Source organism: Carassius carassius, chromosome 11, assembly GCF_963082965.1.
Source record: "Carassius carassius chromosome 11, fCarCar2.1, whole genome shotgun sequence".
Lineage (NCBI taxonomy): Eukaryota > Metazoa > Chordata > Actinopteri > Cypriniformes > Cyprinidae > Carassius > Carassius carassius.
In genome coordinates this window covers 2,167,988-2,181,299 of record NC_081765.1, presented here as the reverse complement: position 1 = coordinate 2,181,299, position 13,312 = coordinate 2,167,988, and the positions used below count along the sequence as shown (strand labels likewise).

The following is a 13,312-nucleotide window of genomic DNA, read 5'->3' as shown; positions in this document are numbered from 1 at the left end:
GGTGTTGCTCATTTCCAATCACTCCACTGACCTTAACCCATTCCCACAGCTCTCGGCCTAGCCCCACTCGTCACAATTAGCATCAAGCTACATAAAGCCGGGCATACACTGTGTGATTTCTGTACAATTTTCAGGCCACACTACACACCGTGTCTCCATGGTTTCATTTATGGTTTTGAGCATTCGCAGTGAGGGAAATGCGTAAAATCGGTCCGTTGCCCTGCTTCAATAGTGCGATACCTCATGAGAGGCGACCAAAATTTCAGACATGACAGAAATCCATCCGACTAACCAATTGCCGGTCGGGAGAGGTTAATACATAGGTTAATACTAACGAGGTTAGCTACATACCCAACTTAATTGTTAGGGCCTCTGCCCGGAGTAGAGCGGAAGGCATGGAATCAGGAAAGAACCCTTTAAAGAGATACGGCTAAGAACCTAGCATTTAGTTTTGCTTGTCACACAGTGGCTACCAGTGGCTACCAATGCTGGAGTGCTCTGGGGAAAAAACAGATAACTCAGTCGACCCTTCTTGGAAAAGGGGAGCGCTGCTAAACTACCACAAGAATCACCCAAATAGCCCCTCATGTTGAGGGAAGCGATGCTTGAAGTATATAAACAAATACACACGGGCTGAACGAAGCCCAAGGAACCAAGGTCTAATCACCTCAAGAAAGTAAACGAGGTAGAGCGCTTAACCCTTACCGTACAGGATTTCAGAAAGTGTGTGCACACTTACCACTTAACGTGGATTTTAGAAAGTGCGCAAAGTGTTCACATGCACACTGACCACCATATGGTTTTCAGAAAGTACACAGAGCTTTGCATGATTACCTAAAGGTTCCTAAGCATCGCAGAGGCACTGGTGATGAGTGTTTAGTAAACACTGTAACTGAGCACTGCAAAGGAAACTCACAGTGTTTATTAGTAGATTCATAACCTCCAGCAATTTAATACACATAATATATATAATACATGGGAAGCAGATGCCTGCCTTTTTTCCTTTTTTTCTCGGAAAGAGAGACTAACGAGAGCGGAACTTTTTCATTGAAAAAACACTCACAATGCATGCAGATTGCCTCCTCAAAGACATCGCGTGCGTGCTCTTCACCCAAACAAATGACAGAAAGATTGTGTGTATTTTGACATCAGGTGTCAAATAACGCCAACACGGATGCACACAACGCTTGCTAGTAGTGGCCATGATAGACAGAGAAAGATCGCTCTTACCAGTTCTTTCAGATGCACGCTTCAAACAGAACAGACAGTGAAGACGAAGAAGAGAATGACGTGTTCTCCCGGTGCCTGTTTATAGTCGATCAATGTATGACATCAAATTATCACAAGAGAGATTCAAAAGCACAAGGAGCCATTTGCTCTCTGTAGCTCTCACAGTAATTTGATGTCATACAATTATCAGTTATTGTCAGATGCAAAACATAAAACAATAAAAAGATCCTGAGAAGGCAAAGCTTTTTATTAATCACATAAAGCATATGAGAGAAGAAGAGTTTGTACTTTTGTTCCGAAAAATGTGAATTTTAAATCTACTGTATGTCACCACCATGGACTTTTTTCCCCATATAGTTTCCCCTGACCTAGTTTTGCCTTGTGTATTAAGTTCATTCTGTTCACCTGTGTTCTGTTAATCTAGTCATTAGTCCCTTGTTTGAGTTAGTATAAGTCCCCATTCTGTTCCTTATGTGGTCCAGTATTGTTTGATGTTACCTTTTGTGTGAGAACTTCTTCATCTTGTGTATTAAAAAATAATTTGTTACATTTATTATCTTCATCGTGCCTTCATCATCCTTGCAGCAGTCGGTGTGACAGAATACCTGATCTCATAAAAGAAAAGTTTAGCTCTGTTTTGTTTTACCCCCATTTGTTTTCTGTTTTTGAAAGTTTTTATTTTATTAGTATGGCCCACTGTCCCAAATTCCTCCTCCTCCTATTGAAGCATGGTGAGCTTCCTATTGAGGCCCATACATCAGTTTTTGTGGGGGTCGCCAACACTACCTGGACAATGCGCTCTGCTCATTCTAATTAGTAAGCCTGAAAACCACAATGGAGAACGGTTGTCCGGATGTGGACCTCAAGGAGATTTCACTGCCTTTTGTTGAGTGTGTGCTGGTGAGCAATGACTCTCCATTCACCATTGGTCTCGCCAGCCCCATTCCAGACCCAGATCCCAGCCGAACATCAACCCGCCGTGCCGAACATTTGCCCAAGCCCACTACAGACAGTGAGCTAAAGCTCGCCATGACCAATGAGCCATCGCAAACAAGAGCAAGGGTCACCATCGCAAACAAGGATCGCCCCAGAACAACAGCCTCACAGATCATCTGATCATTTGTGAGAGCCAGCAACAAGGGATTACATAATGCAGAGCAAAGACACAGAGGAATGCCCCAACCACTGTACCACCGCTGAGGGTCAAGTCAAGTCACCTTTATCAACCTTTATGCAATCAAGTCAACGATAACGCTCTAAATGAAGTGACCCCAACTAAGCAAGCCAGAGGCGACAGCGGCAAGGAACTAAAACTCCATCGGTGACAGAATGGAGAAAACAACCTTGAGAGAAACCAGGCTCAGTTGGGGGGCCAGTTCTCCACTGACCAGATGAAACCAGCAGTTAATAATAATAATAATAATGCATTTTATTTCATGGCGCCTTTCAGAACACCCAAGGTCACCTTACAAGCAATATACAGGTCACTGCATAAGACAAAACAAACAACAAAACAAACAGCATATACATATAAAGTGGATTTAAGTCTCAATAAAAATATTATAAAAAAGCCTGTATAAAAAGATATGTCTTAAGACGCTTTGTAAAAGTCAACAAGCAATCGCTATTGCGAACATCGAGGGGAAGAGAGTTCCATAGGCGGGGGGCAACATAACTAAAAGATCTGGCACCCATAGTAGTAAGTCGAATCCGAGGTACCGCAAGAGAAATTAAAGATGAAGATCTAAGTGCACGTGAAGGAGTATAAGCCTGGAGAAGTTGAGTAAGGTATTGTGGTGCAAGATTATGAAGTGCCTTGTAAGTGAGTAGCAAGATTTTGAATTCAACTCTATATTTTACTGGAAGCCAGTGCAGTTGCTGGAGAACTGGAGAAATGTGATCAGTATAAGGTGTTCTAGAGAGAACACGAGGATGGTTGGAATCGCACCATTGATTTTTTTGGCAATTGACTCAAAAGAAGAATATGTAGACAAAGCTAACTGAGATACTTTCAATTTCTTTTTATAGAGTATTGCTAGCCCCCCTCCCCTTCCCGTATCACGAGATTTACAAACATAACTATATCCTGGGGGAACACACTCGTTTAGATGGAAAAAGTCGTCTGGTTTCTGCCATGTCTCAGTTAGACAGAGAAAGTCAAACTCACGGTCAGACAGTAGATCGTACACCAGGGGTCCTTTAGTGGAAAGCGATCGTATATTAAGTAATCCAAAGAAAAAATTGTTTTTACCAGAATCGTTGCCAACCGATCTGGCCGGGTTGATTAGTACACTGCGATTGACACTGCGAGTCCGTGTAAGCCTCCTAGTTGGGCGTGGTTTAGATGACAAAAAGGACCGTATTTGACATGAGCCATCGGTGTTATAACTCCGCCGAGACCCGCGATGTATATATTTCCGACGTGGAATGTACACAATATCCAAGGGAAGATGTGGAGCTGACAGAAGATTAAAATGATGCAAACGGAGCTGAGTAAGATCCGAATACTGGAGTATCGCCCATGCTACCGAGTGGTATACTGCAGAAAGAACGACCCAGATGTAGTTCATCCGCACCAGTAGCTCAGTGATCTTCATAGTTGAACCGCGTGCCAGAGGTACCGCAAAGAACACTTAGTAGCCGGCAGTTAATCGGCAACCGCACAGAGCATCAGCAGTCATATGTACGCAGGTAGATCAACCAGCGTACAAGCCCGCCAAATCAGCGTGGATACAGAGGTCAGACTCCTTAAAATGATAGAAAAACAGTTCATAGATGCATCCATGCATTCATAAGTGCAGGACGATTTTGAAGCACTAAAAGTTTTAAAGTTTTAAAATTCCCTCCCTGAGCAGCGGCAGCTAACAGTTAAATTCCAGGCTGCAGCAAATTCAGATCGTGCAGAAGAATCAACTGTTTTTTTGTGGTCTTGTCCAGGTGGTCATCTGAGACAAGGTTTTTACAGGGGATCTGTATCTGGGGCTCTAGCTGTCCTGGTCTCTGCTGTCTTTTTAGGGCTGTAGAGGTCCTTTCTAGGTGCTGATCCACCATCTGGTCTGGATAAGTACTGGATCCGTGTGACTGCAGTGAATCTCTGGATACAGACTGGATCTGGTGGCTACGGTGATCTCGTAATTAAAGAGAAACAGACTAATATTAGCGTAGATGCCATTCTTCTAATGATGTAGCAAGTATGTTATGGGAAGTGTTCCCGGTTCCGGTTTACCTAATTAATGCAGCCTAAAAATCCTTTAACGGATTTTGATATTAGAAGCATATTAGTGTGTTATGTGTAAGCCAGGTTAAAGAGATGGGTCTTTAACCTGTTAACCCATGGGTCACCAAATAAGGCCCGCGGGCTGACATAGGCCCGCCACCCCCTTTTGACCGGCCCTCCAGCCCCTCTGCCCCCCACTACTTGAACCGGCCCTATGAGGCAATTCCCAGAAGTCGTCATGGCCTATTTTTTTTTATTGCTTTTTGGAAAATTATAACGTGTCTGCATCTGGTATTTTGTAGATTTTTTTATTCAATTAAAAATGTATATTTAGTTATAAAATAAACTATAATATTTGCCGAATTTTTGTCACTCGACATGATCGAGATGTAAAAGTGACAGAGAGTGCACACGCGCAACTGTCAATGTTCAGCCTACTGCTCATTTCATTTTCACCTTGACCTAAAATTTTTTTACACTGAACATGCTCACCTGGATAGGCATAAGAGCTGGCTAGTTGTTCTATTACTCATGTTAAATTTCAATGTTCTTTTATTTATTTATTTTATTTCCTGCATTTCCTATAAGTGCTGCACACAATTATTATTATTATTATCAACAGGCCTACCTATAATTTATCATTTTTCACTCACCTTTGCTAGTGTCAATCACCGCAACTAGGCAGATGTTTCTTACCTTGACAGCTTTGATGTTATTTTTATTAGAAAATAAACAAATGGAATATCTGTGGTATTTCAAATTTAAACAAAATGTAAAGACTCAATAACTACTTTTGCAAACCACTAGTAAAGATAAACAAATATGTGCCAGTAATCAAGTGTTGATATAGATGTGTAGATATAGTAGTGGGGATGGCTGTGCCAGGCTAGTAATCTCTACTACACAATGAGGGCTGCAGGTGGTCACTTTGGTCTGGGTCATACAATGACCTATACAATACAATGACCTTCTATGTTATATAGCTTGCCCGGCCTGGCCCCCCATCACAGTCAGGAAAGATAATGTGGCCCCCAGAGAAAAAAGTTTGGTGACCCCTGTGTTAACCTGACCCCCCTACTTCAGTGTGTTTCAAACATAATCATTTGTGTCTCAAACATAATTTTGGTCTCTTTGGAAAGAAGACCGTTCGGGCTTTAGTTTTTATCAACCAGATTTGATAATGCTCAAAAATATTAAAAGTTATAGACACTGAAGTGCCTTAATTTTTTTTTTTTTTTTTACCACACTTAAAAAAAATTTTTTTGATATAAAAATACATGAAATAAGTCCTGGAACAATCTAGAAAATTAATGGGTTCATGAGTTTCTATTTCAAATCTGAATAAGATATCATGAAAAATTTGGCTCCTGCTAATATTTTTATGAGACTATGTCTAGACCCCCCACCCCCCAAATATATAAAAAAAATATTTACCAACTGTGTTGATGGCTTCTACAAACTATTTAGCCATTAAATATACCACTGCATAGTTTTTTTTTTCAATTATAAAACACTAGACAGAAACTTAGACATCATATAAGAGATTTTTTTAGCACTAGAAAAATACAATAAGAATAATTTGAGTAAGAAAAATAAGAATGATAAGAAAAATAATTTTGTATGCCAATTACAGAAAATCCTGAGATTGCTAGAAATGCAGCATTTACAATGAATTACAATGCAAATAAGTACCACTCATACAGATGGTAATAACACAAATGCGCCATAAAGTAAATAATCCACTCTCGATTCATATAGACGCGTTCACTTTGATAGCCGTGATTATACAGTAATAGCGAGCTGATTTGGGCTGATTTGCACTCAAACAGATGGTAATCATGCAGATAAATTCACATTCAACATAAAACACACTCACACATATATAAAAACTGTTGAAAAATAAAACAAACAAAGAAAAATTCGATCCCTAGCAGTTCAGCCTCCATCAGCTGACAGGTGTGCATCAGAGCACGTCACGAGCAGTCACTAGAGCACCAGAATTCAAATATACTATCTTTCGCCTATCTTTCATTCACTTTTTTTTGGTGGATCGTCTTGTTCTGTTTGTGACACTGTATGCTGCGAAACCATGCAATTTTTTACTACCAAGACGCAGTTTCTTAGCGTGAGTTATTCCATAACGGACACAAACAGTTCTGTCGCTGAAGAACTGAAACGTAAACAAAGTAATTATGATCCATATTACAACATTATTGCTTCATTGGACCAAATGTGCTCCATGAGATGTCATTCAGTTGACCCTTACCTTTCTAAATAAACCGGGATTTACAGCTGTGGATATGTTTCTGACTCGTTATTACGACGGTTATGGTATGTACTGGTTTCCATTATTCATGTTTTGATGTGTACTGCTTACACAAATGTAGCAAATACAGTCTTTATAACCTTTCCGTTGAAAAACAGTGATCTGTCTTCGATGCTTGAGGCTTACATCTTTATAATGATATATAGTTTATCAAGATTAAAATTGTCCCGTTTCATTTAATCTATTTATAAACACTGACACGTGCGAGTTGAGTGGTGTTAAGGATCCCCGCGTCGGGGTACAGGCTAACAGGTTAATCTAGATTTAAACCGCAAGAGTGTGTCTGCCTCCCGAACAACGTTAAGTAGGTTATTCCAGAGTTTAGGTGCCAAATAGGAAAAGGATCTGCTGCCAGCAGTTGATTTTGATATTGTAGGTATTGTCAAATTCCTGAGTTTTGAGAACGTAGCGGACGTAGAGGATTATAATGTAAAAGGAGCTCATTCAAATACTGAGGTGCCAAACCATTCAGGGCTTTATAAGTAGTAAGCAATATTTTAAAATCTAGACGATGTTTGATAGGGAGCCAGTGCAGTGTTGACAGGACCGGGCTAATATGGTCATACTTCCTGGTTCTAGTAAGAACTCTTGCTGCTGCATTTTGGACTAGCTGTAGTTTGTTTGCTAAGCATGCACCCAAGAACAACCACCCAATAAAGCATTACAATAACCTAACCTTGAGGTCATAAATGCATGGATTAACATTTCTGCTTTTGACATTGACAGCATAGGCTGTAATTTAGATATATTTTTGAGATGGAAAAATGCAGTTTTACAAATGCTAGAAACATGGCTTTCTAAGGAAAGATTGATATCAAATAGCACACCTAGGTTCCTAACTTATGATGATGAATTGACAGAGCAGCCATCAAGTCTTAGACAGTGTTCTAGGTAATTACATGCAGAGTTTTTAGGTCCTATAATTAACACCTCTGTTTTTTCAGAATTTAGCAGTAAGGAATTACTCATCATCCAGTTTTTTATATTGACTATGCATTCCATCCTTTTTTTTCAAATTGGTATGTTTCACCGGGCCGCGAAGAAATATAGAGCTGAGTATCATCAGCATAACAATGAAAGCTAACACCATGTTTCCTGATGATATCTCCCAAGGGTAACATGTAAAGCGTGAAGAGTAGCGGCCCTAGTACTGAGCCTTGAGGTACTCCATACTGCACTTGTGATCGATATGATATCTCTTTATTCACTGCTACGAATTGATGGCGGTCATATAAGTATGATTTAAACCATTCTAATACAACTCCATTAATGCAAACAAAGTGTTCTAATCTATGCAAACGAATGTTGTGGTCAATAGTGTTGAACGCAGCACTAAGATACAATAGCACTAATAGAGAGATACAACCACGATCAGATGATAAGAGCAGGTCATTTGTAACGCTAAGGAGAGCAGTCTCAGTACTATGATACGGTCTAAATCCTGAATGGAAATCCTCACAGATACAATTTTCTCTAAGAAGGAATATAATTGTGGGGATACTTCCTTTTCTAGTATCTTGGAAAGAAAAGGGAGTTTCGAGATTGGTCTACAATTAACTAGTTCTTTGGGGTCAAGTTGTGTTTTTTTGATGAGAGGCTTAATAACCAGTTTGCAGGTTTGGGGGACACATCCTAATGACACTGAGGAATTAATAATAGTCCGAAGAGGATCTATGACTTCTGGAAGCACCTCTTTTAGGAGCTTAGATGGAATAGGGTCTAACATACATGTTGTTGGTTTAGATGATTTAACAAGTTCATACAATTCCTTAAGGTTACAGTTTTTAATAGTTTTCTGTAGGATAGGTTACTTTCCCGCCAAGCAATACGAAATACCTCTAGTTTTGTTTTCCTCCAGCTGCGCTCTATTTTCCAGGCTGCTCTCTTTAGGGTGCAAGTATGCTCATCATACCATGGTGTAAGACTGTTTTCCTTAACCTTAAACGTAAAGGAGCAACTGTATTTAAAATTCTAGAAGACAGAGATTCCATAGTTTTGTTACATCATCAAGTTGTTCTGAGGTTTTGGATATGCGAAGGAATTTGGATAGATCAGGAAGATTACTTACAAAGCAGTCTTTTGTGTTAGAAGTGATGGTTCTACCAAACTTGTAACAAGAAGTAGAATTTACAGTTTTGGCTATATGAAGTTTGCCCAAAAGTAAATAATGATCTGAGGTATCATCACTTGGCTGCATAATTTCAACACCATCAACATCAATTCCATGTGACAATTTTAAATCTAGAGTATGATTTCGACAATGAGTATGTCCTGAGGCGTGTTGTCTAACCCCAATAGAGTTCAGAATGTCTATAAATGCTTATCCCATTGCATCTTTTTCATTATCTACATGGATATTAAAATCACCAACTATTAAAACTGAGGGTGAACTAAGGCAGGACTTAGGCAGTGTTAATTTCGTCGCCAAGGACAAAAAATATTATATTACCTTTATCTTTGACGAACATGAAGGTGTTGTAGAGCTAAAACTAATGTATGATGATAAAAACTATGATGAGATGGGACTATTATGTTACTTGAGGACTACCGGACATTCAAAATACATCCTATAGGTTACTGTCTTGTCCTTAAAAATCTGCGTCCCTGTCATTGGATTGCAATCATATAAGGGACGTTTGCATATCTAGTCTCAGTATGGCAGCTGCAGTGGATGGATAGACTACCAAAATGCAAACTAGCGATCTGAAATAATGGCTTCAGCACCCGAAGGGTTAAGGTGACCAGATGTCCACGAACCACTAATTAATTTCTTATATACAGCGCGCGATCAGTTTTCAGGGTTCAAATACACTTCAAATACATTAAGTACCTATCTGTGTAATTACTGATAAACAACAAAATATGTTAAATAAATATGTTAAGTAACCTACTATATATTGAAAATTAGATGAATTTGTATCTCTTTCGTATTTGTCTTATTTTCTTATTGTGCTTCTTTTTCAAAATTAAAAAAATATTATATATAATTTATAATCTGTCTATATTATATATGAACAACTATTATTTTTATAAGTCGCTCCCTTTTCACTACTGTTAAAGGGATAGTTCATCCAAAAATGAAAATTGTCATCATTTATTGAAGTTTTTCCAAATTCAATCCTTGATTCAGATTTCTCATAAGCTTAATTGATGTGGTCTAAAGAGAGAAGAATTAATGATTATTTTTGTTTTAAAACTACATATAAAATAGTTACCAAAATAAATGTTGGTAACTGCAGTTTGACTAAAATAATTGCTGAAAGTTGACAAAAATAAAATTATGTTGACTAAAACTATGAAAGACTCAAATGACTAAAATGTGACTAAGACTATTAAGCATTTTCGTCTCGAGATAAAGACTAAGACTAAATCAGAAATGCTTGTCAAAATTAACATTTGACCTAGGCAATCTGATTCTATTTCTGATTCAGATTCAATTCTAGTTCTATTCAGAATTTACCAGTTTCGCGTCTTCATCTGAAGAGACCACGGAGGTCGTTCCCCTGTACATGACCCTCTCTATGCCGTGAACTGACATTTGGTGTGTGGGCAGAGGACACCATCCCTGAACCCCATAACAAATCAAAACTCCTACCCAGTCTCCCTCTCTCACCTCATCTTCCTCTGTAATCCTCACCACCACCACCGCTGCATCCTGTCAGCCCCTCAGCTCACCCTCAGCCCACCATCTCTGATGTGGGTACGCTGTGGATCTGTCAATAACAATCAGCATTGTGGTTGGAGGATCCCATGTCTCCGCCTCCACCCTCTGAGTCCCAGACTCCACCTCGGCCCGTTGACCCAGCATCTCCACCATGGCTCCTAGCTGCCTCCTCTCAGCTGTGGCCCATCAGTCCACCAGCTCCGCCAGGCTCCTTCATGCCTCCGGCTCTGCCTTGGTCAGTTGTTAACCTGCCATTACCTCCGGATTTCACTCCTCTGGCAGTGGTTCGTCGACCCATCCCACATCCCTCTTGTTAATTGTGTTTATAAGCCCAAGTCCATTGAATTAGGGTTGGTCAGGTCTACAAGTTATGTTCGTGTGTCATTCCTCATTCCCTGTTGTGGATTTTTCATTAAAAGACTTTTTAATGCTTCTCTGGATCACAGCAAACTACTACTGCCCTGACAACCTCCTAGACCCCACCGGACTATGCTGAAGGGAAGCAATTATCCAGTGTTCGTGTTCTATGAAGTACCTCCTTCAGAAAGTGCCAGCGGTTCCTGTTTTGTGATTCGACACCAGCTTAGCGTGCGCTGCCCTCCTGGAAACGCGATTCGGCTAGTTTTGAGAAGCAAGTGGGCAGGATTCAATTTTTTTGCACAGCCCTAACATCTAGTTAACAAAGCTAAACAGCGTTGCGCTTTGTGTGATAAGTTACAGAAACTGTTAAACGCACCAATTTAAATAATAAAATAAACATACCGGTTGTGGTCCATAAACAACGCCTTCTCCAGACAAAGAGGGAACTGCTCCATCTTTCAGGAATAATCTTTGTGCGAATCCGGCATAAAACTGATTGAGATTGAGGAAGCTGTCCTCAGCAAAATGTGCTGCACATAGTTTTACATGTGGATTATAATTTTCGGGAACCGAGTTAAACATAAATTGTAACCATTGATCTCTAATTACAGCAACCCTGGGAAGGCCAAACAAAGGTGATTGGACTCCGAGATGAAAATAACAGCGTTTCGACGACATGGCGACAAACACAAACGCAACTCTTCCTCTTCTCCGTCAGGGTGCAACAAGACCATGCCCCCTTTTTTGTGTATTAATGTGGGCAGAGGTTAGTCAAAAAACGGTTTTAGTGACGTCATTACTGCAAGAACTAGAGGGATGTAGTCCAAACTGGTCGTTCGTTGTAGGTGAATTCTGTTAAATAAAATATCTCGCTCGGCACTGAACTTTGAGCTTTAGAATTTTACAGATATTATTTATACTCTAACAACAACATTACACACTAATTAAAGTTTCAAACATGGGATCACAAAGAACGGGACCTTTAAGAAATATCACACGAGCTGTAGGCTAAGTGTAATATATCATGAGTGCAAATGTGATAATGTGATAGACACAATGTTGTCTGTTTTGCTCTATTTTGCCAACCAAAATATAAAGACAAATCAGAACTGTTCATCCCCGAGCAACCCACATGACTCACATGGTCCAAAAGTGTATATGTATAAAATGTTATCAAACAAAATATTTCTTGCTGAACATTTTTGTAATCTCTATTTGATTCTTTGCACAACAATGACTTTAAATGATCTTTTCATAGTAATTTCTACAAATTTGATGTGTGATTAATTAGATTAATTAATCATCACATCAAGTTATTAATTAGATTAAAAATTGTAATCACTTACCAGCCCTAATTTATTAATTTAGCAGACACTTTTTTTATTTCATGTTGTAGACCATGAAATAGCAATTGAGTTACCATTGTGCTACAGGTTAAAAAATAAAAAGATAAACCTCAAAATTTAACCTTTAAACTATTTTTTTTAAGAAAAGGGATGAGTTGGAAGTATATATTATTATATTATTTAAAACTGATTTATGTAGGTGAATTTTCACATTGGTCTGAACAAAAACTGCATACTGGATAATTGAAAATGCACATTCATTCTCTGCCAGTAGGAGGTGCTTTTGGAACTTTATTGGAAATTTATTGTATATATATATTGTATTGTATATAATATAAACTTTTCTGAAGACAATCAGTTCCCTTCAGAGGCTCATTCATATAAAAACTTAAATTAGTGAGAATGAGAAAAGTGTGAAAAAATATAGCCTATATTGACGAAGAAAGTCCACTGATGAGGTAAGAGCATTTTTTTTTTCATTTTAACTTTTAAATTAGATTTATTGCTTGATTGTCATGAGTTAACTTGTGAATAATCACAATTTAATCACACATTGTTATCTTTTCTAAATGTACCTTAAATTAATACATTTCCCCATGGTATCACAGACTGTCTCTTTGAGCTGTCTCAACTTAAAATATGTCAATGTCATTGTTCTGTGTCAAGATGCACACCTGTAATATATATATATATATATATATATATATATATATATATATATATATATATATATATATATATATAATATATTATATATATTATATTATATATAAGTTTTTTTTTTTTTTAAGTTTCTTAAATATCTTAATTTAACTAAGGCCTAGTCTTGGCTTAGGCTAAGCCCCGGTTATAAAACCTTTCAAGTTTTTGATCTAATCAAAATGGGCATGGACAAATATGGATGCTTGGATGTAATATATGTTTATTTTTAGTGAAACCATAGTTAACAGAGCATGAAGAGTAGACATGTTTCATAGATAATAGATGTTTTTCATAGAACTTTAATATCTATTAGACACATGAAAAAAAACAAAACATAGAAATCCTAGTTTCATATTACTTCTCTTTCTTTGCACTGAGCAATTTACTTACACAAACCTGTTTTTAATTTCGCAAGACTGTGCAGCTCACTTCTTCTGAACATGAAAAATGTACATTTATTATTTATT

The 13,312-nt window shown here is 38.3% G+C and overlaps 1 protein-coding gene across 2 annotated transcripts in view; it reads left to right on the top strand.

Annotated features, from left to right (window-relative positions):
- LOC132152616 (coiled-coil domain-containing protein 148-like) overlaps positions 1 to 13,312 on the top strand; it is a 92,122-nt gene that overhangs the window by 37,477 nt on the left and 41,333 nt on the right. The gene's annotated exons all lie outside the window — the stretch shown is intronic.